The sequence below is a fragment of the Conger conger genome, chromosome 17, assembly GCF_963514075.1.
Source record: "Conger conger chromosome 17, fConCon1.1, whole genome shotgun sequence".
NCBI lineage: Eukaryota > Metazoa > Chordata > Actinopteri > Anguilliformes > Congridae > Conger > Conger conger.
In genome coordinates this window covers 40504439-40518028 of record NC_083776.1, presented here as the reverse complement: position 1 = coordinate 40518028, position 13590 = coordinate 40504439, and the positions used below count along the sequence as shown (strand labels likewise).

General features: G+C 39.6%; 1 long non-coding RNA gene across 1 annotated transcript; it reads right to left on the bottom strand.

Moving 5' to 3' along the window:
* Positions 1 to 7251: 7251 nt before the first annotated feature.
* Positions 7252 to 9083, bottom strand: LOC133117086 (uncharacterized). The gene is made up of 2 exons (XR_009705925.1): positions 8642 to 9083; positions 7252 to 8005 (listed from the first exon to the last, which is right to left on the bottom strand). It is a non-coding gene; the product is annotated as an uncharacterized LOC133117086 (long non-coding RNA).
* Positions 9084 to 13590: the final 4507 nt, after the last annotated feature.

Sequence of the window (13590 nt, the reverse complement as noted above, 5' to 3'; positions counted from 1 at the left end):
GATTTTTAAATTGTAAAGGACTTAAAAACCACTCTACAATATTAAACTATCTATTTGAAACAAAGGCGTATCTGCATTTATTTTTCTACTGACAATCGTACGGAGGAATATATTGAACTCTTTAAAAATTCTACAGAGAGGAAAATAAAAGAAACACAGGAAGTGCAAAAAAGATTAGAGCAACGGAAAAGGACAGAGTAGACGAAAGAAAATCTGGAGAGGGAGAAGAAAGACAAAGTCGAGAAGATGAAGAGAGAGAAGGAAAGGAAAACTCAGGAGAGGAGAGAAAAGCTATCAAATCCAAAAAAGTATGATTCGTGTCTTCTGATAAAAAAAAATTCTTTAAAAAAAGAAAGTCAAGTATTCGGTTTCATTTTTACATAAAGATTTTTTTGATAAAAAAAATAAAAATCAATGTACACTCTTGTTGTCTCTTCTTTTCTCCTAGTTTTTTGATTGTATAGGTTTCCTTTATATCATTTTTTATTCTGTTTTATTCTTTTTTATTAGTTATTCTTAGTTCAATGAAAAAAATTAATTTCATTTATAAATTAAGAAAAAAAGAAGAGAAATAAATTAAAATCCGAAATAAGCTAACAACATAACTAGTTAACAGTCATATTGCCTCACGTTAAACCGCAGCAGTTGTAATCACATAGTCACTAACGGTAAAACATATTTTCTGCACACAGCATCATTTTTCAGTAACAACATGGCATTTTGCAACTCAATAATCAAGTCACACACACACACACACACATATATGGGTAGTTGACAAATGGCCAGGAAAAAGTTTTTTTTTTTTTTTTTAACATCACTTTTTAAGAAGAAATACCTATTTAAGGAGTACGAAAACTGCTGTTTGCAAAAATAGTAGTGGTCACACATTTTGTCAATGACTTCACATATTTTTTCACATTTTCACTTAACTGCACTGTAAATGTGTCCTATGGTGTGACATTGAAAAAATGAATAAGAAAGTCTTTTAAAAAACATACAAATTACTGGAAACAGAATTGTCTATATTGTAACACCATTATTTTCTTAAAGTGATATTTATTTCACATAACAGTACTCCTTAGAATCATTTTCACCATGAATAGTTGAACTTGATTAACGTTTTCCTATGAATGTCAATAAAACTCTCGCCAACCTCACAAAACTGCTAGAAATTCTACCAATCTAAGAGGAGTTCTTATTGATTCTCCCCTGATGCCAAATCTAACTTTTTTTTGAAAGATATTTTGAAATTGAGGATTTTTTTTTGTTATTTAATGTTTGTCACACCGTAGGACAAAACGTCACACCAAAGGACAATGATAGTTATTGCATAAAGAGAGTCAGAATATATTTTATTGTAACATTGACAAAGGAGGACAAAACACATAGCACATCAGACGTAACTTTGATTATTTGAGATCCATCGTCAAACAAACGCTGACGCATATTATAGCTTTCTAAAATTCTATACAATTTAATTTCAAAACAATATTGTGACATTGTTAAAAAGCTAAATTAACATGTAGTTAAACAGTAACAGTGACGTGAAGATAAAATCTTCTAAAAGGAATTAATGTTGTTTCACATTCATGTAGTCCATTCCATTGAAAATATATTCTTAGAACAGTTTTTAATCATACTTGACACTATCACTTACAAGGAAATTACATTTTTAAAAACATTTGTATAACATTCATGTACTCCATTCCATCTAAAACATTCTTAGAACAGTTTTTAATCATACTTTACACATTTTAAATCAAGAAGATGGCACTCCTTTGACATTCTTAGGTACTTTCAATTTTAAACTTTCAATTCATTTTCAAATATTACCTTTCATGTATGAATTTTCTATTACAAAACAATTTGAAGAGCTATATTTTTTATTCTTAACAACATTTTCAATAATGAGGTCATTGTACATGGAAGCATTCATCAATCAAGAATTGAACATCAACCAGTCAAGGGGGTACGAGTCGAGCACCACGGCGCATTGGCTCCGGTTCAGATATGACACCAATTATCTTCTGCCGTGAATAGTAAATGCAGTCAGGTTTCTTCGGCCACACAAATTAATTCTCACTTTATTGCTTCATACAGTCTATTTTTAGTTCATCTCCATGAACCTCCACGATCTGACCAACATATGGCCTGTCATCATACTCCACAATGACAAATTTTCCTTGTGTGCACCACCTTCCTCAAAGGAGTCATTTGATTCAGTCTCCAGACCATTTCCAAAATCCACCTTCTTTGATTTGTGGCAAGAACATACTTTAGGATAGGAACAGAAACAACTTAAGTCTCTGTGCAGGATCACTCCAGGTGAAGATGACAAGACTTGGTTTGTACTGAGAATCCCTGTGACTGGTTTGACAGATTGAGGTAGCAGTTTGTCGTAGGCCTCAATATCTGACTCTTCAATCCATTTGAATTTCACCCTCGTATCTGTTTGGGAGGATAGAAACTCGTAGAAATGTTCTGGAGATTGCAAATCACTGCCTCTCAGAACATACTTGTCCGCCGTTCTTTTCACTGCTCCCCCAACACCATCCGGGGCTCCCTTGCCATGCGACCTTTCTCAGAAATTCCAAGTTACATCTTTAAAGCCAATTGTGAAGGGAACTTGGCTTAACAGAAAGCAGTTGGTTTTGTTTCGGTATTGTGTTACCGGACCATCACTGATGACATGCGTATCAATGGCTTCCCCCCCAGCTCCAGGTAGTGGATAGCCCACCACACCTGGATTGGCCCTGATGGCCTGGAGGAACGGTTCCAGGTATCAATGGCTTGGTCATGTTCCAGCATCACATCTTCCAGAACAGGCATGATGTGTGCCCAAACAGCTCTCTCGTCATGCCTTAATGATGGTGACAGAGTTGCATAGCTCTGGGTTCCTTTTGATGTGTATGCAACTGCAGTATGCAGTGTGACTTGCTTTCGGCTTCCTGCCCAGTGATGAGACTGGATTTCTGAATTGGAAATCCCTGGTCCTCTCTTTTGCATCCATCTCTCCCTCAGTTCTTTCTGCTCTAAAAAAGAGTTAAGTTGCATTATATTTATGTACTTTCTATTTATTAGTTGTTTCAGTAACACTTCAGAATATTTTACATAGTCTCCAAAAAACAGCAATAAACATTTGAATTTAAGTAATTATTGAATTTAGAATCATTAAAACTGGTCAAAAGATAATGAAAAGTATGTTAACAAACTTTGTTTATTTGTTTTAAAAGCTTCTTTAGGAGGTCTTGTCCTACGGTGTGACATCTTTATCATATGGTGTGACAGCTCAAAGTGTCACACCAAAGGACATTTCAGCTTCTGTGGCAGTTAATAACCATGCTAATACTAGCTGAAACTGTTATTAGCATTTGGCATTATACATTTGCATAATATTACATAATCTTGCTGTTAAAAATACACATTTTAATAAAAAAATGAAATTTAGAGAACTTCAGTGGTCTGAAAACATAGTTAAATATCTGAACAATTCTGAGAGAAATATTTACCATGTGCACAGCTCATGGGCTTCATAGGGGTCTTCACTCACATGACCTTGAATGGGGTCTTTCAACTAAATGTAGTTGTCCATGAAATTGCCCAACTTAAAGTCAGGTTATTGCATAACACCATAGGACATTGTTTTCTGTGACAAATTTTCTGATATTCCTACAATTTTTGAAACATATGTATTGGAAAAGTGATTGCCACCTAGTAAAATAGGCACTTGCACAATTGTGCCAGGAGTGTTCATTAACATTTTTAAACATTATTTTCTTTATTTATAAAAGTTCATGTTTATGGAATCATGTTGTCTTCAGTCACACCATAGGACGATTTTGAGATTTGGCTCAAAGTTACAAAAAAATTAAAAATAACTCCAGTTTTAAAACAACAAGTTCATATAAAACAAGAAAATGTTTAAACATTTACATTATTTTAAATGAGAAAAATGTGAAATAAATTGTGTCTTAAATTGTGTTTTATCGTGTGTGACGGTGAAAATGCCATGTCACGTCAACTACCCATATATATTATGACACATATATTATATATAATTATATATATATTAAAGACACACACATATATGTCTTTAATGTTTGTAATGTTAGATACTCACGTGAACATTTTCAGTGTTTTTACCTCCAAGGTCCTCCATAGCTCTTTCAAGGTTTCTTCAGAAAAAGAAGCAGTTTGTTCGTTAGTTAGCTAACGCTACGGCCTACACTACAGTATCTAACTAGGCTAGCTAGCAGTCGAAACATTATCTTGTTAACATAGGCTCAGGTATCATTGAAGCTACTCACCGGTTTTTCCAGCGTGACCTGGTACGTTTTGGAATTTTTACTGGGCCTTCTGCGTTTCCAGAAAATGAAAAAGAGGTCTATTTCTTCCTTAATAACATGAGCCATGTTTGAATTTTAGCTAGCTTACTAGCTAACTTGGCTCAATCGGGTAACATTGAAGAATTTATTCCAGTGGTGCACTGCATTAAATTACGGGCTGCGGGATCCATTTAAATAGTATAGCAATTAATAACGGTTCAGAAACGTTTTTACACGTAGGCTATTCATATGTGCCTGTATGATCACCCACTCACACCATGTTATTAATCAACTGCTCGAATTTAGTTATGTACCCATCAAAGATGGTGAGGTCACTTGAGCTATAATAAATGAGTTGTTACCTCCCCCCTAAATAGACATGTTTTGGTCCAACATTTTAGCGTGCGAGCAACGGCTGCGGTTATTTGAAATAGCTAGTTGGCTTTAATTTGGCAGTGGAGGACAGCGTTCACGTTACTCGGTAAGTTAAACCGTGTACGCTATAATATAAATTGTCACATAAAATATATCGCTATCATTATTTAAAATATGCATAGCATGATATATACGTAATTCGACAGCTGGTAATACCGTTAACGTCGTAGACTAACGTTAACACCGCCTGGAGGCAGCTAACGTAGCTAGCTAGCTAGATAAATAGTTAAGGCATAAAAAAATGTGCTAGCTAGCTAGCCAAGTAAGTTTCTTGGTAATTCTTTTTTAGTCAAAATTAACAATATGTGAATGATTGGATCAGTCACACCTCAGACATATGACATGATAACATGTTTAAAATGAGTTATTATGAAATAAGTATTTTATTTTGTGTCTGTTATAATGGAGTATGTTTTAGCTGATGTTTGAATGTGCAAAATTAAATGACCTTAATACAGTATCTACCCTATCCTGTCTTGTCCTATCCATCAACGTGCTTCTTAGGACAGTTCAAGTCACATTAATTAACATTGTGTTTGGTTTACTTAAGACAACAAGTTCAACATCCAAAATAGGGATTTGGCTCCAAGTTCACCTTTGGCCCCACTGAAACGTCAACACGTTCCAACAAAGAGGTTTGAAGAAGACTGATGATTCAACAGACATTGATAAAAGTTAGGTAACTTAAGCCCAATTTATACCTCCTTGGCTCACGGCGCACAGACATGAGCCGTGGCTCACAGACGTCATTTGGAAAGTCTTGGCTCATACCACCTGAAATTTCTAGCGGCTCACACCGCGTCATTCATGTCTTATAGCTTTGATTGGTTGACTGGCCTGGACGAGCGTTCTGTGTTGCTAGGAGACGAGAAGTTCCGTGTTTTGATCGGAGCCGAGTCAACCGAGTCAATATGAATGGTTTTGAAGAGAGACTGGCGGAGGAGGTGAGGAAGTACCGTAGTCTCTATGACTCCAGCAGTCAGGATTATAAAGATGTGGTAGGAAATCTAAATTCATGGGTCGAAATTTCCGAAACACTTGGTGTTGCCCGCACCCCCGAAGGCAATCCAAACGTCAAACGAGTGAAGGATACCTGGAGAAGCCTTCGCAACAGGTAGGCTAAAATCTAAATAACGTTAACGTTCGTTAACACTATAATAAAGTGTATTATATTAATATTAATTAATTAGTTATTATTATTAGTTAATTATAATCATTAATATTATTATATTATATTATTATTACTATAATAATTTAACGTTAGCTATCAATACTAACTGAGGAGGATTTGAAATTTTACACATATTGTAGTTTGCTCAGCACCTAAAGCAATGTCAGGTAGCAAGGTGCAACACAAAGCAGTTCTCTCTGGACATAAATGTGCACCAGATCCGGTGACACCTGAAACTGCAGACGTACCTTTTTCTGAGTCGCTCCCTGAAGCTGTACCTTTGTCTGTCAGGTTAGCCTCTTTACACAATTGCGTGCGTGTGTGTGTGTGTGTGTGTGTGTGTGCGTGCTTGTCAGGATGGTCAAGGCAAAAAAACGTATGAAGGGTAGGAGTGGAGATGCCGGTGGCAGTGGCAACGACCCCTCAATCTACTTTAGTCTCTTCATGGCTATGTCCCTTCATCAAGACAAGGGAGACAGACACAAACTTTCATGTGTCAGATTCAGCTAGTGACAGGGTAAGCTTTTAGGGAGGAATGAAAGGAAGGAAAAATAAAGAAACACACAATTACATGCACAGGCATAAAAACATAAAAACAACTGAACATAAAACCCTGACCTAACTAAAAGCCTGCCTAAACAACAGGGTTTTTAGCTGCTTTTTAAAAGCCTCAACCGAGTTTAAAATGCGCAGAGATAGTGGCAACGAGTTCCATAGTCTGGAACTGGAAAAGTGAACAATCTGTGATTGTTGTCATAATCATGATTAGGGTCTCTTTGTTTTAAAGAGATATGACGTTATTTACAGTAAATGTTATAATAGAATAACATTTCACTCAATAATAGAAAACTTGTGAGAGTTATTGACACTTTTTTTTCTTTTGTCCCTTAGTCAGAGAACTTGCCAACAATATTCACTGAGGACTTGCTAACAGTATCTATGGAGGACCTCTTTACTCCTGCTCCTGCTCTTTCTCCTGGTCCTGTTGCTACACCTCCGACACCTCCTGGTCCTGTTTCTACACCTCCTGCTCATACTCTAGTCTCCTCAGCCCGTACCAAGAGACGGAATGTGGACAGTTTAATGGAAAGGTTAGATGAGCTAAAAAAAATTAGAGAGGAGAGACTTCAACAATGCGGGAATGAAGACCTCCGCTTCGCACAAACCATGTGCGATTTGCTTCAGAATTTCCCTGCAAAGGAGAAAGCATTCGTTAAATTAGAAATCCATAAGCTTCTGTTCGGCATTCAACAAGAACTGTTGGAGAGGTCTGAACCAGTTTCCCACATGCATGTAAATGAAATTTAGACTATGTACCAGTTTTTAGAATAATAGCAGTAATTTGGAATCTTTTTATTTTATTCATGTAATCACAAGTCAATAAATATGTTTATTATATCTATTTCTCTCTGCTTATTTTGCGGTGGATCATTAAATCCTAAACTCAAAAATTGCTGATTGTTTTCACAAGAAGTGTATTTTAAACAATATTATATACAGCAATTTCAATAAGAAGTGATTCTCAGATTACAATATGCACAGATTACAATTGATTTAAGTTATTCCATTTTGTTAGTTGATTTTGACACATACAATCGTACATCAATCAGCACATGTATTGTCTAATTAAGTTCACCTCTTCGGACCACATTCAACTGCCAGGGGAGCTCCCCCTGTGGTGACATGAAAAACTGTGTCATGTCACTCCTGACGGCTAATGCTGCTCTTGTGGCCCTGGCGTTGGCCTGTCGCACCAGCCCTGTCATGGTGTTGTCCCCTGCGACAATCCGCCTCCACTCTCCAGGGTGGACGTCATCAGTGGCTGTGACGGAGTCAGCAAATGATGGTGGAATGTACCTGGCAACCATAGGATTGGCTGCACCTGTGTGTGCCAGGTAGTTGTGCAGACAAACACATGCCTTCACCACATCTACTGCCTTACTGGGGTGGAATTCCAGAGGACGCCCCAGAATCCTCCACCGTGCAGCCATAATGCCAAAGGTGTTCTCGATGACTCTCCTGGCACGAGAATGCCGGTAGTTGTAGACCTTCTTCTCTTCACTGAAGGTGGGGCCTGTGAAATACAGCAAAGACAAACCGCATGAGATAACTTGGGCAAATTTTGAACTTTGCGGTACCTCTGATTGTGATAAAGAAAAAGAAAAAAAAACTGCATTGAAATGATGTGTCATAGCCAGTAAGCCTATAGGCCTACTGAAATCCGCAACCGATGTCCGCGTAGTCCTCTCGGGATGTCCACCGCCGAAGGCGCATAGCTAGCTAGCTACAAGGCTAGAAAGCTAGAAAGTTCACCTAGCTAACCTGGTGCTGTACGCACGCTGGCTATTTCACTGTCCCAACCCAACCCAACCCGAACCGTCTCCCGTCTTCCTCCTCCTGCCGACTCCGTCAACGCAACTCAACCTCGACACTGTCGCAACTAAAACGCGTCCTCTTGATCGCTGTCAGGCTCCAAGTGAAGTCTCTCTCAGACCCCGCGTCTGATTTCACCGAGACCGGCGCTGTCCCGACCACTCACGCAGCTCTACTTTTCCAAAGCCCCCCGCAGTTCAAGGTGTCCGGCGCATTTATTGACTCAGCAGAGTCAGCGCACATGCGCAGTCGCAGTACACAGAAAACATGCATTTCTATCTCCACAAATAGAAACATTATGAAACACATCTCTACAATTGCATTGTTATTACGTTACCTGTCTAAGGACGCAGCAGGTTGACGTGCAGGGGAAAGGCTGCATCCCCAACAAACACGGACGGAGTCGGGGTTTTCGTCCCAGGCAGGTCAGTAGCGGCAGGTAGCCCCATCTTCCCCTGGAGGATGCTCTTTCCAAAAGCGCTCTCCTGGAAGACCCCTCCGTCGCTCTGTCGGGCGTACGCACCTACATCCACCATCGTGAACCGGTACTGTGCATCACATGCAGCCATCAGGACAATTGAATGAGTCCCCTTGTAATTAAAATAGTCGCTCCCCGCAGATGGTGGCGCCTTGATGGTAACGTGCTTCCCGTCGATGGCACCGACACAGTTGGGAAAGTTCCACAGCCTCCAAAACTTTTTGGAAATCTCCTTCCACTCGGCAGCACCAGATGGGACGGCGAGAAACTCCTCTTGTAGGGCGCGCCATAGCGCACGGGTTACCTCTACCACGATTTTAGACACAGTTGTTGACCCCATTCGGTAGCTGGAAGCCACACATTGCTGCGAGCTACCAGAGGCCAGGATGCGCAGGGTTACAGCCAACCTCCTGGACAGAAATCGGTTGCTTGTGACTGCTTTGATGTTGTACGTAAGGGGAGATACGATGGACCAAGTCGTCAAACTGATTCGCGGACATGCAAAAATACTTAAATGATGCTCTGGATCCATTTCTAGCATGTCGCGGACGAGGTTAAACTCTCCCTGCTCATCTCTTCTGCTGTTTAAGGGGCGGACATTCCACCTTCTCTCACGCCTTCCTTCTTCCAATAAAAGGAGATTGAGGATGACCTCCTCTTCCTCCAACAGCAGAACATCTATTTCATCACTGGGCATTGCCATCTTGCTTGGGTAAAAAGGTAAACAAACCAGTATGACGTGTCTACTGTTGCTATAGAGACTATTTGCGCGTCAGTGAGCCGGTGTATTGAGTATAAATGCCCGGAGCTCATGGCTGTGAGCCGTGAGCCAAGGAGGTATAAATTGGGCTTTACTCTCAGCTTCTAGCTCTGAATAAAAATAAGGCTGTATGGATACTATTTATTTACTACTCACGTTACTTTTCCCTTTAGTCTTTATTTAATTGATTGTACTGTAGAAATACATTGAAGTAGAAATATATGGTGAATGTATGCAAGAGAACTAAATATCCGCTTGATTGCCGTTGCTTGACACAATCGAAACCAGTGGAATGGTCCCAGAGATTTCAAACCCTGCCCTTCTGGCTCTCCAGGCAGGCTCAATCAGCACTTAATGTATTTGAAAGGCAAATAGTATTTGACCCAGGTCTGGAAAGTATGAATGTCTTCTCTTAATTGCTTGCAGCCACCAAAGAAATCATCTCCGATGACCAAGGCACTGAAGTTACTGGCAAAATACAGGTCCGAAGAGACCACTGATGGGCACCAAACTTCTGAGAAGGACGTCTCGCAGCTGACCGAAGATATCGTCAAACTTAAAGAAGAAAACCTCCATTTGAAAGAAATGCTTGTAAATGGTTTGTGCATTTTGCTAATTCCTCAGCATTTCTGTAATGTAGAGCATCTTCTGAACCTTTCTGTCTTTAGAAGGTCTACGGTCTACTTTCATAGTTTAGATATTTAAGTTGTATGATGTATTGTCGTTCCAGAGATCCCTGCTGTCTTGTCTGCAATAAAACGGACTGTGAGAAGTTCTTCATCCTCATCTGAAGTTTCATTATAATCATCCTGTTCGCCCAGGCCACAGACATCAGCTTCTCCTATGCCACAGATGTTCAGACTTAGAGAGTAATCTGAAGTCTTTACTGAAATGGTAGCTTTCAAACTACAATATCTAAACCAGTATCCTTGAATTCAGTGTGTACAGTGACTGTCTTCAGACGTTTTCATTCTACTTTATTTTTCAATTGGAACTTATTTGCTAAAAGCATGCTTGACTTGATTCGACAAGAAATGGTTCATTATTGGACATTAACCAAACATTGTTTTAATAGAATAATGTGGTAATACACAAACATCTGAAATCACTGCTTTGAACTTTTTACACCACGACAACAAGTGCTACATTTCACACTTGCTAAAAGCTTCAGTAAATATTTTAAAAATAATTTTTTGTGTTTGAAAACTGTGGAGAAAATAATGGAATTACTTACCCAATAAAGGAGTTAATGTATGGGGCAAATTATTACCATTATTTTTATTCTTTGTGTGTTCACAGGTTGAAATATATCCAGGAACACAGGTCTTCTGTGACAAACTGGCATGGGCTGCAGCTGGGAACGCGACTTTGATGTCTGTCTTCATACAGACACTGCTCATGTCTGTCTTTCCTGTGGATGTCCTTCTGAACAGCAATTTGCGAGGACAAACCCAAGAGGGAAGACAGAGCAGGGAGCCTCTGGATGCCAAGAAAGTCGATGCAATTACAGTAAGTTTAGGTGTGTGTGCGCGATGCGGTGTGTGTGCGGGATGGTTCACTCAAATGACACGATTCTGTAAAGGTTGTTAGTATTCTATGGTTCCTGTTAATTTGCAGTAGTTATTATTAGCTAAATAATGATATTACAGGTTCCTGCACTGCATAGGCATTATGCATGAATTGCCACCCTGAAAATAATTAGAAGTCATCGGTTTGCACTCATTGGTTTGTAAACATCCATCCATCCATCCATCCATTATCCTAACCCGCTTATCCTGAACAGGGTCGCAGGGGGGCTGGAGCCTATCCCAGCATACATTGGGCGAAAGGTAGGAGTACACCCTGGACAGATCGTCAGTCCATCACAGGGCACACACACCATTCACTCACACACTCATTCATTCCTACGGGCAATTTAGACTCTCCAATCAGCCTATCCTGCATGTCTTTGGACTGTGGGAGGAAACCGGAGTACCCGGAGGAAACCCACGCAGACACGGGGAGAACATGCAAACTCCGCACAGAGAGGCCCTGGCCGACGGGGATTCAAACCCAGGACCTACTTGCTGTGAGGCGGCAGTGCTGCCCACTGCACCATCCGTGCCGCCGGTTTGTAAACATATGTATTTTAAATTTAATATGCTACAGTAAGCTAATTTAATTAAATTAACACTGTAAATTTCTGAACTGTAGCCTATTGAATGGAAGCATTAGATTTGTTTGTGAATGCCATAAGCCAGGAGATAATGGGGAAATGACCTGATTACTGAATATCACCACAAGGGGGATGTAGACCAAGATTGAACAAGGACCTAATTTGTTCCAGCAGCTCAAATGTATATGGAAAGTAAAAGTATTGTGACAATGTTTTAAATTGACCCACTGCCACTGTTTTCCTTCATTTGTTTTATTGTAGGAGCTACACTGAAAAAATGGCCCAATGCTACAACCTCTCAAATGGGATCAACTCAATGAGCTCCGCCACAAGAAACGGCAGCAAGACAAACAAAAGGATGGAACCTACTGCTTTTTGACAATTAAGGCTAGGTTTGCCCTTCCGATGGCTCTGAAGAACTTTTTGCCTGACCCATGCAGGCCCCCTGTCTAGAATAGAGAATGCCCCCTATGTGAGTGGGTGAGTTATTCCCATTGTTGGACTGCATGCAGTACCAGTTGTGACCAGCAGTTGTCTACTTCAACTAGGCTTTCCTGGTCTTGTTAAAAAGGGTTATTAATGATGGACATTTATCCAAGTACGGTAAGCGTTTTAACAGCGTGTTCAATGTTAAAGGGATAGTTCACCCTTTTACACTTACTGACTTGAAACCAAAACATTTATTTTCTTGTTTCCTTTTGGTTTAAAGAGAATGTCTGCTGTGTAAGTAGCATGATTGAATGACTGAAAATGGCTATGTATGCTGACAAATAAACATTATGTTTTAACATATACAAATTGTACAGATTTATATGTTTGCTGTATATGAAAGGGGCCATAATCAAGTAAGAAGAGATATTCATCAGTGCCCTGGTCCGGTTAATGCGAATGAGGAAGTCAACAACCTGGCGGATCTACTGGAGAGCAATAACACCTTCTCTCAGGTAAGCATGGTAAACAGTGAACCTGCTGGTTTTACCTGTGACATCCTTACTGATCCGTCTCCACCTCTTTCATCATTCTCATAAACCTGTGGAGCAACTTAGGATTCCAAAAAATGAAATGGTTAATTTTGAAAGAGCAGTTCAGCAGACTGATTGGAAAAATATACTTACTGGGAGCAACGTAGAAGCAGATTGCAAAACGCTTACAACCAAGTTGCATAGTTTAGTTGAGGAGTTCACTAGAAAAGTGAAAGGAAAGAAAAAAAACAATGCACTTCCTTGGCTCAATACTGAAATATTTAACCTGATGAAGGAAAGAGACTCTGCATTGAAAAGAGCTCTGAAGACTAAATTAAATAGTGATAGGCAGAGGTTCACCTCATTACGTAACAAAATAACCAAAGCAATCAGAAAGGCCAAAGCCAACTTTTTTATAACAATTATCAATGAGGCAAAGGGTAACACAAAGCTGATCTGGGAACAGATTAAGAATGTAATGGGGATCAACCACAGGCCTAGGAACCAGTTAGAGCTGAAACTGAATGGTAAGCTAATGCAAGACCCAGCACAAATAGCTGTAGCCTTTAATGAATATTTTATCAATTCTGTAGCCGAAATCGCACAGAATTTCCCCTTAACAACAGAAAATATTATTAAGGTTGACGAAAGCAAGCCTTCCTTCAGCATTCAACCCATCTCTGAACTTAAGACTCAAGCAATCATTAATTCTCTTAGAACCTCAACGGCGAAGGATATGTATGGTATGGATTCTATAATGCCTAAATCTCTGAAAGAATACATAGTCCCCCCTATCACACAAACTATTAACCTGTCAGTATTACAGGGGACATTCCCAAGTACCTGGAAGACTGCAATTGTATCTCCCATATTCAAGTCAGATGATCCCCAGAACATATGCAACTATCGCCCAATCAGCATTTTACCTGTG